Source organism: Malaya genurostris, chromosome 2, assembly GCF_030247185.1.
Source record: "Malaya genurostris strain Urasoe2022 chromosome 2, Malgen_1.1, whole genome shotgun sequence".
NCBI lineage: Eukaryota > Metazoa > Arthropoda > Insecta > Diptera > Culicidae > Malaya > Malaya genurostris.
Window position 1 is genome coordinate 297,177,787 of NC_080571.1, and position 14,331 is coordinate 297,192,117.

Here is a 14,331-nt window from a genome sequence, read left to right on the forward strand (position 1 = left end):
AGGTCATGCTAACCCGTATACTGAAAGCGTTCGAGAAAAAGACGGAGGTTTCAGTTCAGGATGTGGCCAAAAAAGTAAGCACTTCGAAGTCAAATGTTCTTCGTGCTAAAGAACGTTTGAATCTTCGAACCTATAAGAAGCAGAAACAACCAAAACGTAGTCCGAAACAAGAAGCATCGATCAGGCCGAGGGTTCGAAAGCTGTACAATGCGATTCTTGCTGGAAATTTGAACTGCATAATGATGGACGACGAAACCTACGTGAAACTCGATTACAAATCCTTGCCGGGACCACAATATTGTACAGTTCGAGAAGGGCAAGTGCTAAACCAGTCCGAAACATCGTTTGAAGTCGACAAATTTGGTAAGAAAGCTATCGTCTGGCAAGCAATTTGTAGCTGCGGTAAGATTTCGAAACCCTTCATCACCACTGCTTCAATGAACAGCGAAATATACATCAAGGAATGTTTACAAAAACGACTTCTACCCATGATTCGAAGCCACAAGGATCCTGTTGTCTTCTGGCTAGATCTTGCTTCTTGCCACTACTTGAAATCAACGGTAGAATAATATACTACCAAAAATGTCACCTTCGTCCCAAAAGACATGAATCCACGAAATTCCCCAAAACTTCGACCAATTGAGGAATTTTGGGCATTAACGGAAGTACATCTTAGGAAACATGTCTCGGCAGCCGAAACCATTCAACAGTTCGAAAAAGATTGGAAAAAAGTGTCAAAACTTTTCGCCAAGAAGTCTGTACGGAATTAAATGAGGAACGTTCGCAAGAAGGTGTTTTTTTTTTTCTAAGAGGATAGAATCATCATATATATCACGGTTTAAAATTTTTAACATTCATCGCTTTGTAAGTCCGGAACTGGAACCACTAAAAATTACACATCGGCTTACCCTTCATCTGATCGGCCCAACCATAAATCGTTGCTAGTCCCAGGGTTCTTTTGTTTTGTGGGGGCATGCGAGAACGCGTTGTGCCCCCAAAGAAAATTTCAGAAATATTATCGTGACTCATCTGGGCATTTTTAGTCTTATTATACTTAATCCGTGAATGACTTTGATCATCAACTAACCAGACCAACAAATCGGAATAATGTTGATACACTGGAACCTCAATTTACGCGAAGAGCCGTAAATTAATTTTCGCGTAAATTAAATAAAACATCGCGTCATTTCAAATTGTTCGTGTAAAAAAGGTTTTTTAAATTTCATTTGATTTTAGTGTAACTAACATGAACAATCCTCGGTTTCACATCTCATGCAAGTCAGTCGATAAACCAAAACCGCTTACGTTCGGGACAGAAGAAACCAAGTACAGTATTGTGTAGTGAACAATAGAACGATCTCGGAATGAGTGAACCAAACAAACAAAAGCTACCGCCGGTACGAAAGAATGCAATTATTGTTGACTTCAGACAGTGCAAAATTCGACCTTCGATACGGGAACTTGAAGGTTTGCTTAAGGAGCAAATGCATCTTGACATTAAACGTGTGCATTTACTTCAATGCAATAAGACCAATAATGTTGTTTACATCCAGTTCTATAAAGAGTTGGATGCAATTCAATTCGCTAAAGACAATAATAATGTGCACTATGTGGAGCATGAAAATATCAAGTACAACATTCCAGTATATATGGAAGATAGTGCTATAGAAGTGCGTGTGCATGATCTACCCTCATGCGTCCTCGATCCTTATATTCGCGCAACTATGTCCCAATACGGAGAGATTCTCTCTATCGAAAAAGAAAAGTGGAAGAATTTTTTCCCCAGTATTCTAAATGGCGTACGTTTGTTACGCATGCGCTTGAGGAGGCCTATACCTTCTTATGTGACTTTCGGTCTGGATACAAGAATACCGTGCAAATCACTTGTTACCTATGACAATCAGATGGCCACATGTCAATATTGCCAAAAAGCTGTTCACTACGGTAAGCCATGTGATAAACCGGACAAGGAGACAACTATACCAAAGGACAACGGTGCTTCCTTCACACCAACCCCAAGCAACCCCAGTACACCTGTGACAGTCACCAACAACAGGGAAGTATCCCCTTCAACGAAACCATCCAACGTAACCCCTATAGAACAAAGTACACCAGCTGCAGTTAACAGCTTACCATCCAACCAACCAGCAACTGCAAACAATGTACAACAAGGCGCATCTACAGCAACTAGCAACGAAATCAACAACAATACCACGGCAATGGATGACGAGACGAACCACGAACAAACTGCCCCTCAATCCTCGCAGGAGGAAAATGGAAGCTCCTCTCCCCCTAGAAAAAGGGTGACAACGAGATCCAATACAAAAAAAAAATTATTTTAAAACTCAGCTAAATCGGCCACAAGCTTTACGCAAATAGGCCTGAATAAAATATCTTTTAAATAAAAAAAATGAACAATCCTACAATGAACAGCTTTAGCGCCTGAACACCCTCTGAGTATGTCCTGAGACTATGGAAATGCTTAAGAGATGTTCCAATATCCAGGAACTACTTGGATTATTGTCGTTAGGGACTACACTGTGTCACAGCAGGAACTACAACGGATAAGGTCTTTTTTGTTTGTGGTTCATACTACACATTGCTTACTGGTCTATTTATAGCCGTTCCAAGTAGGTTACCAGTCGTCCAAGAACTTCAGTGAAAACAGGTCTTAAGATCTACACGAACATTCAGCATTTTATGCATAATTTTTCACTGCTGTTCATAGTCTACAACTCAGGTAGATTTTAGATGGCCTAGAGCAATCACAGTTGTCCTATTGATCGTATGTGCGGCATCACGAATATGGACCGAAAACGATAAGTTCGTTGATGCACTTTGTTAGACTGGATATTAAGGCCTGAACTTCAGGTAGTTTTTGGATGGATCATCGGTTATGTTGGTATACCTTAGGGCCTTTTCCAAGCAGGTTCTGGATGTGCAAGTTCTTCTACAGATATTATCACAGTATGTCAATTTTCTGTTAATAGTACTACGAGTACATACCGCACTCAATAGTCATATAAAAGTAATTATATATTATATTTGCTTTTCAGATAATTCTTGGATGGCCACGATCTTATTTAGATTCTTTGAAATTAAACAACTCATTATTGTACATTTCACAATACTCAGTTCCCTGTGACATGTTAGATTGGTTTGGTATGTATATAAATTGAGATTTCTTTAATTATGCAAAAATCGATCATATACAGACATATACATACACACACACACACACACACACACACACACACACACACACACACACACACACACACACACACACACACACACATACACACACACACACATACACACATACACACACACACACACACACACACACACACACACACACACATACACACACATACACACACACACACACACACACACACACACACACACACACACACACACACACACACACACACACACACACACACACACACACACACACACACACACACACACACACACACACACACACACACACACACACACACACACACACACACACACACACACACACGAACATTTGCTCAGTTCGTCGAGCTGAGTTTATTGGTACCACATGGAATGAAAAGTCCCGGGCCTCTCACAGAAAAGACGTGACTAGTTTCGAACAGTGTATATATTTGTTGAGAACAAGCCTCTAGATGGCCCAATACAAAATTCCATGACAATCCATCCACTAGTGTTTGAAAAGCAGCTGATCATGTCAGACGAGTTCTAGTTTTATCTAGCTATAGAAAAAGACGCACCAGCGCATTCATGCATGAAATTAACCTTGAAATAGATTGATTCGCGGTACGGATTGGTTCACCATCCCCCGTATTCTCCAGACCTGGCTCCCAGCGACTATTATCTATTTCCAAACCGGAAAAGGTTTTTCCAGTGAAAGAAATTTTCGTCGAATGCTGAGGTCATTGCAGAAACGCAAGCGTTTTTGTAGGCTTTGACAAAGATTATACCGAAGAATAAAAAAGTGTTCAGGGTAAAAAATCAAATTTTTCTGTATTAGGCCCGGGACTTCTCATTCTATATAGTAAGTTTATTGCGTCATCGACGATCAAAAGCTGCAAACCCAATAAACCCGATTAATTTACGAGAAATTGACATTTTAAGTCCATCTATCTCTGAAACTGGAAGTCGGATCTGATTAAAACACATTCAGTTTTTATGGGTTTTCAAGACCTTTGATTTGAATCTTAGATGGTGGAAACGAGGAGACCTTTTATTCGCGACTAGATCAAAATCGATCCGGTCATCTTTGAGATCTTGACTTCTATACCGTATTCTATTTTTTATATTCCTATTGTCAATCCACCTAGTAGTACGATAATACCTTTCTCTCAACACATGCTCATTAAAATATTGTTTTCCTTTTTATTGAGATAATTTCTGACACGAATTTGAGCTCATTTTTGACACCAATTTATTAGGATTGACTCGGGTAGTTCACAAAAGTACGCTTCAGCGATTATGTCACAAACTCGGCAACATTTCTCAAATCAAAAGTGTCAGCAATGATACATTTGAACTTGCTCATTGGCCACTTTCTGAAAAAATTGTGTGCGAAGAAAAAATTGATTTGTCGATTATGTACGATAATATCTCCGAAAGTTGAAATGTCAGCCATGTGATCCTCGAAATCGACAAACGATCCTAAAATTATTAATTTGTTATTCCATATACAAGTAAATTGAGCGGTAATGAGTTCTGACTTTAAAGTCACTAATGCCATCATATCATCAGAACCGTAAGTGACAAACGTTTGAATTTCAAACCTGTTCAACGAACCAATAGTACACAGCAAAAAAATATGAATTTTACAGATTCCAGAATTCTACAAACCATACAATTCACAACTTCTTAATTTTTCAAATGACGCAATATTCCACTCGCACAAAATTTTACATGCTCCGAGTGCAATTTGCACTCGGCTACCAAGTGCTACTATTCAATTATTCAATGAACAGATATGAGCTCTGTGGTTCAGTCGTGTAACCGACATGCTTGTGATCTAATGTTTCTCGGTTCAAGTCACGCTGCTGCTATCGATCTTTTGTTTTTTATTTCATTCGAATTCAAGACATGTATTTTTCAAATCACACAATTTAACATGTTCTTGAATATAAATTTGTATGAAATTTATGTACATCTTATAAGATGTAAAATCACAAGATTTTTTCGAACTGTGTAGTTTCCAAACGAGCCTTTGTTGCAATCGGTTCAACCATTACGAGAAAATTGAGCGGTAATTAACCAGCTCGATTTGTCGATTACGTCACTTATACCGTTATATTTTCGGAACCAAAAGTAACAGCCAATTGATCTTCGGGCTTGATAAATGGCCCAAAGGCAGTTTTCAAACGAGCCAAAATTTGTTGAAATCGGTTCTGGCATCTCGAGAAAATTGAGCGCGAAAAAACAACGCATGTTGTCGGTTACGTCAATTATACAATTATATCTTCAGAAAAATCGGTCACATCCATTTGATCTTCGAACTTGATCAATGGTCCAATAGTACCTTGTAAGTTTGTTGAAATTTTCAAGAAATTTGAGCGTGAATAAAACAACACGTTTTGTCGGATACCCCACTTTTACCATTATATCTCCGGAACTAGGAGTCACAGCCATTTGATCATCGAACTTGATCAATGGCCCAATAGTAGCTTTTTTTTGTTTCGATTATAGAGGTTTTAACCTTAAGGTCATTCACCTCTTCGGGCCAGAAAAACTTTCTGACCCTGTGTGCGGGGTTGGGAATCGAACCCAGGCGGGCTGCGTGAAAGGCATCGACTTACCCATCGCGCTACACCCGTCCCCTGAAAGTCAATAGTAGCTTTCAAACGAGTTTAAGTTTTTTGAAATCGGTTCAGGAATGTTCGAGATAGTTTAGAGCGAGGAAATTTCGTTGAAAAGTGCACACACATACATAATCACACTCACAGAAATTTTCCGATCTCGTCGAGCTGAGTCGAATGGTATATAACACTATGATCTCCGAAGCTTCTTTCGAAAGTTGGTTTTTCCAGCAGTTCGCTTACCCTTCCATAGAAAAAGGCAAACAGTAAAAAAATTCATTTTAATTTATTATTTGCAATGTTTTGAGAACCTTAAGATACATCAAAAATACACCGTTGAAAAATTACAAGTGGTCCAAACTGCTTTTTCAATTCCGAGTTTTAGAATTTTCTAAAACTCAAATGTCATTCGAGTACTGAATATGAGTAACATGGTCGAATTTTCTAATAAAAAAACATTTGTGCCTAATGCACAAAACTATACGAAAAAAACAACTCTGTTGCAGGATGTAAACACTTCCTCCGGCTCTAATTACCCTCCCTTCAATGGGATCTAACTTACCGTTTTTCTTTCCGAAGGTCACTCAGCGCTTCGTAGTGTCGAACAATGCACATACGTCTCCCGTCTACCTTTTGCGCAGTTCAACCCCCCCGCAGTCCTTGCGTATCGTATGATGTGGGATACTACAAACCTTGACCGCCAAAATGCAGCAGAGAAACTTCCTTCCAGCTGGGTACGCTAAACGCTCTGGAAAATATTTTCATCCGTAATTACGTTTTGTTTCTAGTCGGTTGTGGTTGGATTATTATGGGAGCTTATTCAGTTTCGTGCGAATTGATTAAAGGTTGAAATTGTAATGGAAGAATGTTTTAAATGTGAAAAATTAAACTCAATCAAGGCAAGAGTCTTCAAATCGCAAAAAGGAAATCTTACAAGTTTGTTATTCTGGAAACACCGGCAAAGAGAAATAATCTCACTTCCTACAACCCAAAGATAAATGCGCCCCGAAAAACAGAAACTGAATACCAACATCCATCACAATCTGATGATTGATAACCACATAATCCACACACACACATATACACACTTGCTCATCTGCTCTTACTGATGGCTCAATTAAGATTGCGAACTGGCGAACCACACCAATATCTCACACTCCATCGGACTTGACTTGAGGCCAACAAGCATAGCAAAGTTACCGACCGGATGAAAAGACGAAGAAGCAGTCAGTTATAAGTACACAAAACAGGTTGAAAAGTTAGCCCATCGTTCTGAGGTGCTCCTCATTATTCTTACAAACTACGGCAATCAATTTCAGCGCCAATCACTCGTACAAAATCATAACAGTATAAGTCAGCGTCTGCCGGCGCAGTGGCAGGCCAAAGATATGAGAAAATAAATTGGAATGCTCAGCACATTTCGATCGTTACCCGGAATCAACCTTTATTTTTTCGTGGAGTTTGGTTTCAGTCGGTTTTGTAATTTACAAAAAAAAAAATATTTGTGTTTTCGTTCATAATCACTTTGGGTGAATATAACCCATAAACCACCAAGCAACAGACACAATAGACTACCGAGGACTAGGAAAAAAAAACCAACGCCTAGCTTTTTTACTCAAAGGTGAAGGTTATACTTTGCCAAATTACAGAGTAATTATCAAGCGCTTGCAGAACGGATCCCCTTTTTCTCCATCCTTCCATGGGCTCCGGGCCACAACTCAACCGACCAGGTTGCTTGCGAAAATCCAGAAACCAGTTGCTCTATGCAAAATGAAAGCCCATTTCCATTGCCGCTGGTATCGCAGTATCGTTTTCCGCAACCGATCCGAACGCCGGAACGGAACACCTTACCTCACGACCTCCCATCAAGGTCTGCGGTCAAAAGCTACAGGGATACAGGTGGCTTACCTACACCTAGAACCGGAACGGTGCCCGAGCTCGTTCTGAGTCAGTTGCCATCGGTAGCCGCATAAACAGCATTATCTCACGGCAGGGTGTCTCAAGCGTTCGGCGGGCAACCTTCAGCGAAACGGCGAAAATGCGCATGAGCCACCCGAAGGAGTGGAACTCACGCTCAAAGCGCCAGAACGGCCCGGCTTCGCTCGAGCACCCAGCATGCCCAGACCTCCTGCAACAAGCGCATAAACCGAAGAAGATGAAAAAAAAATTACAGAATCGATACATGTTGCATTCGAGTGACTTTCGCCGGTCATTACTGCGGTACGAGGTTTGTTGTTTTTCTTTCACGCATTGTTGATTTGCACAAGGTCCTTTTCATAGGGGCAGGAGGAAGAAAAAAACGGGGAGGGTTAACAGTCTTGAAACATACACGTGGTTTTTTTATTGGGTGTCCGGTCTATGATTCGAATGCATTGTAAACACTGTGATTGACAGTGTGGCTTTCTTCCTTACGATGGCAGATTGTCACAAAGTCAATTCGTTCGATGAAATGTATCTATATCAAAAGATAATTATCTACGTCCAAAAACAAGTTCTTTCTAAATAAAGTATTTTACTTCCACGATTAAACTAAAACAACTTAATCTAGCCATAATTTACTCGCCATATATTTCTATTTGTCAATATTCCTATGTAACCAACACCACAAACGCATTGTGCGCACGAACATTTGGACATACGGGTTTCGAACACGAAAGCACTATTTTGAAAATGAAGTCGAAAGAATTAGTACAAGAAAAACGTGCTTAATCCACCTAGCAGTGAGATGATACCTTTTTTACAATCCGCATGTGTTTTTTGCATGAATATTCTTCGGTGTTTCAGTTTTCATTACATTATTCTAATGTCCGTCGTTTTAAGTGGCAATTTGAGATTTTAATCACTCATTACTCTGTAATGTCGAAACTGCAAATCGGATCAAATTTGAATCTAAAAGTGTAACAATCGATTAAACATTCCATGATATGTCGAAGAAATTTCCACTATAGAGTTTAGGGTAATTTAAGGTACTTCCAGAGCCGGTATTCAGGAACCAGCATAACCCAAACCGATTCGTATGGCCATATGGCGAAGAAATTGCAATATTTTTGAGTTCAACTTTAAAGCTTTTTGGGATTGTCATCTTCTATATCGCTTTGAGTTTTAAAATTTCATCATCCTACAATTCCAAAATCGGAAGTCAGAATTGGATAAAATTGGATATATTTTAATTTGAACTTTTGTTTCTGAAGCTTGATTTGGCTTTTTTGAGAAAACGATTGAGCTTTGAGATACGATTCGATACTGGAACCGGAATTCGAAATTCGGTGTAGCCGAAGTCAGACAAATTCACCTGAGTAGCTGTATAGTTTACATTTGTTTCAAAATGTTTGAAAATCAATGTAGACATCTTTGATCGCAGTGAGAATTAATTTTTTGGGTTCCTATACAACCAAAAATTAAATAAGTTTATTTGGTTATCGACTATCCAAATCTGCTAACCCGATAAACCTGATTAATTTATGTGAAATAGACATTTTTATACTTATCACTCTATATCTCCGAAACAGGAAGTTGGATCTGACTCTAAAAAAAACAAGATGTTTTATAGAATCTTAAAACTTTTCATTTGAATCTTAGATGATTCTTAGATTTCATTTTAATCTTAGATCGGTTCAGCCATCTACGAGAAAAATGAGTTACACAGTTTTATTTTCGTTTCACATATCATCCTGTAGTTCCGGAACCAGAGGTCGGAACCAAACATAATTCAGGAACCTTGTTTGGGAGTATGCGACTTTTCATACGAATCTGAGTTTGTAGAAAACGGTTGAATCATCTCCGAAAAAAATTGAGTGAAATTATTTGTCACACACGCATTTGCTGATCTCGACGAACTGATTCGAATGGTATATGGCTGTTATGTTCTTCCAGCATTTATTGCTGTAAGTAGTTTAAATCAATATAATTATGGAATTGCTTTCAACTCGAAAATTCTGCCATCATCTGATTTACATATGGCATATTCGAACGATTATGTTGCCAAAAACGAACCGTGCTAAAATCGGTCCGAGGCAAAATATCATGATGTACACAGTCTTTTAGGTACTTAGAAACAAATGTATGTAACAGTATAAAAAATCGTGTTTTATGTTGCTCCCAAGCATTTCTTTGCCAGACAGTGATTAAAACTTCTACTGCTGGATTAGAGGGAAAAGTCGCTTACACAAAAATTTCGATATCTCCGTTAAAAATGGACGGATTTTAACAATCTATGGCTTGTTGGATAGGTATTACCGTGCGGAATCTAAGTCTGAAAATATATGCTATTTTCAAGGTCAATTGTGACAGATACTGTCAAAAAACTGAAAACTGAAAATTTTAACATAAAACTTCGTATAACTCAAAAAGCAAACATCCGATCTCAAAACCATTCAATAGCGTTCAAGGTGACAGGGAGACCTTTCATTTGCGACTAGTTTGATCAAAATCGGTCCAGCCATCTCTTAGATCTCGACCTCTTAGTTGACAACACACTTACAGGCACACACACATACACACGCGGACATTTGCTCAGTTCGTCGAGCTGAATCGATTGGTATATGACATTCGGAAAATGTTTCTAAAGTTTGAGAGATTTCTATACCTATTTTTTATATTAATAAAAAAGGTAAAAAATGTACCATAATTTGTTCAATAATACTTAATAGAACTACTTGGGGTCCGTTCGTTCATAGTGTTCTGAAACGCTTCCCAGATCGATTGCATCTCGATAAAAAACCTGGAACCTGTGACCAACGGAACAACAACTTTAAATTCTAGCGGAATTTTTATTTTATTTATTAATTTTATTTGATTTTTTGACATAGTAAGGTTGTTGATGTTAGGAGGTAAGATGTTCACAGTATTGATTATAATGGGGCATTATTCGATTGACTGGTCTGTATTTTGCATAATATGTTCTAGTATGTCCTTCAAAAAAAAAAATTTCCTGGAATGTAGTTGATGGTTGATAAATAATGTCGCTGAATAAACCATTGCAAAGTCGTGGCGTTCTTTAAGTGTTTGTATATTGATGAGCACACAGCGTGCTTCATACAATGGTAGAGGAAATGCTGTCCAGTTCAATTTACGAAGTGCATATAAAATAAATTGTCTGTGTGTGTGTGTATGTGGCAAATTATCTCACTAGGTTTTCTCAAAGATAGCTGAACCGATTTTAACAAACATAGATTGAAATGAAGCCTTTCATTTTGGTCCCATACGGAATTCCTGAATTCCGATAAAAATTTCTAAACTGGTCTCAAAACTACACAAATCGATAGTCGTTATCAATAAACAACTAAACAAACCGATTCTGGCTATACTGGTTCCTGGTATCCGGTTCCGGAAGCACCGGAAATAGTGGCCATATATACCCAAACGGATCTCACTCACTTTTCTCAACGATGATTTGACCGATTCCTATAAACTTAGATTCAAATGAAAGGTATTCCGGTCCAATACGGAGTTTCAACTGGATCCGACTTCCGTTTCAGAAGTTGTAGGGTAAAGTGTGTTCAATATTGTACACCGTCACTTAAACTGGCGGAACAAACACAGCAAAAAATGTTGTAAACTGGACTCCAAACCACTCAATCTTAGGATCAAATGAAAGGTCTTATGGTCCTACCAAAAATTACTGCATATTTTCGGATATAACAAACAGTTGAATCGTCATTTAGAGTGCGATGGCAAAATTGTAGAAAATCTTCAAAATTTGAATAAAAACTAGTAGATTTTGTACGTCATGTTAGTTGGTGGCCGTACGAACCGACTTCGATTATACCGGTTCTCGGGTTCGAGTGCCGGAAGTGCATATAATAGTGAACCCACTTCGTTTTCTTAAGGATGACCTACGCGAGCAAAGCACTGTTTCATTCTGTATGTTATAATAGTTAATGCACAAACAATCCCTTGGTTTCTTTCAAAAATCGAAGAGAAAAATTTGGAATAGAATACCACAATATTATACATGAGAAAGGCATCATCATACCACTAGGTGGATTAAAACAGGTTTTTACATTGAGTTGGAGTAGACTTTTGCGGCACCAAATGTGGAATAGATTGATTTCGTTCTGGAATATCACAGCGTCGTTGATATTTTTAGTTTCCATGAAGAGTTTCATGTCGTCTGCACGTGTAAGCACTTTTAGATTTTTGAGTATGAAGAAAATGTCATTTATATGTAAAATGAAAAAGAGAGGCCCCAGGTGAGAGCCCTGAGGTACGCCAGATATCACAATAATTGGTTCAGAGCTTATGTTTTCGGAAGCGAACTATTTGTACACGATTCGTTAAGTATGATTCAAGCCACTCCAGAGGGCTATGTTCTATGCCATATTTTTGTAGTTTTTATAGAAGTATAGAAGAAATGAAGTGCTTAAAGCTATGTCTATTTAGAATCCAGAATAATAAAATTATCTGTATCTCGGTAATGAATTGACGTACGAATAAGAGTAATACATCAAAACAAAGGTAATTCACTATACTTTAAGGAAAAAATATCAATACAAATCATTTCTCTTAGAATGAAAATTCGTACTTTCTTTTCGATTCCTCCCATTAAACGCTGCACACTTTCGGAGTCAACTTCCTTGGCACATTTGTCCCACATTTTTTGGTTATCTGAGTCACGACCCGAGCCGTTTTTCCACTTTTCTTAAGCTTCCGCTTCATTATTGCCCAAAATTTCTCGATGAGAGGGAACTGCGAGCAGTTGGGTGGATTTGTGTTTTTATCGATAAAATCTACGTTATTATCGCGGTTTCATTGGATGACTTCCAGACTGTAGTGGCTACTCACCAAATCTAGCCAAAGCTTCACAGTACCTTTGTGGGCTTTAATGAAATGTAGTACGCATTTTTTGAGGCGTTCTACCTTGTACAGCTTCGAGTCCATCGTCTTATTCGTCACGAACACTTTGGTCTTTGCTCCGCAGTTGTATATCCCTTGCCAAATCGTCAATTTTTTTTGCAAATTTATCCATAAAAATAAACTTAAACCCCGCAGGAACATCTCCTCGTGCCGTCGTCATGTCAAATTTTTGTCCAGGAACCTGTCCAAATTCCGTTTTGATGTAAGTTTCATCGTCGAGGAGCAGGCATCCTTTGGTACCTCTACAAAACCTGCTGGTACAATTTCTGAACTCGTCTTGCTGGTACAATTTCCGAGCTCGAGTTTTGGTGACGAAACTTTGCTTTGACGTTCTCTTTGGTTGCTTGCTGGTTCGATAAGAACGATATCCTCCTCGCAATCGAATTCCTCGAACGGTACTGCGAGCAGCAGCGTATTTTTTAACAATTTCATTTTCTAATAGTCCAGGGTTTGCTCTGACGGTTCTCAACACCTTCTGGTTCAGCTTACAGTCATATGTCCCACTATGAGACACTCGATCCACGCTCTTTCGCTCCCTGAAACGTTTGAGCACATCATACACGGTTGATTTAGAGATTTTCAATGTTTTTGTGGACCACGTTAGATTATCAGAGTGGGTGTGCAGAATGTTTCCTCTCCTCTCGGCTTCCATTCGAAATAACTTTTGACTCACTGCATGAAACACCGTGAATTTTGAGCTTGAGCTTGAGCGACCACCCCTGGTTGCTACTCCGTTACTGATCGGGATTAGCTGAAATTGTACAGGAAGTTTCTAGATTATCCGACCTGGGACTGGTAATTCATCCTTCAATGTACATCTTCTGGCAATTCCAGAATTCATTGATCAGTACCGGCGCCGGCCAGGCCCGAAACGTAGATCGTCTAAGGAATGGGAATGGATGTTAGTCCAACACTTGTTGTTACTAGAGGCCGTATATACTACTGCGCACTCCACAAGTGTCACGGGAGAAGGATATTTGTTAGTAAAAATTTCAGTATTGGTATTATTCGCGCGCGACTCAGTATGTTCCGGTTTCAAGATGCTCGGATGCACCACTGAACTCACTGATTTCCCGAGTGAACGTTTCAACAATATCCTATATTGAAGTCCCGAAAAGTCTTGATTCACAGCTCTTATTCAAGTAAACTGAAGAAAGATTTTCAATACTATCGCGTAACAAATAAAAACTTACCTATTTTTTATAAATGAAATTACGTGTTACAAAATAAACGAGTGAATAGGATTTAGACAAAATAGTTGATTCATTGCATTGACATATTCTGAACAGTTGTTATAAAATCATTATTTATTATTTATTATTCTTTATTATTTCCGCTTTATTATTTTAATTACTTATTAAAATTATTAATTGATTATATTGATTGATCTGGGCAGCCGGCTACCGAGAAAAATCTTAATTTATTGTTTGAAATATTATTATCAAGTGGTTTTTTACTACGTGTTCAATATATTGATATATGTTATCTCTGTTATTAACTTTGTAATATCAACGGATTTGCGCAATAGTTTTAGGTTATTTATTTTTTTATCATTCAATTTATAATCCTGACAGACAGACAATAACATGGAAGAAGAAAACATTCCAAATAAAACTTTTTTTCGAAGTTAGACGGAAATTGACAGGTTGAATGAAGAGATAAT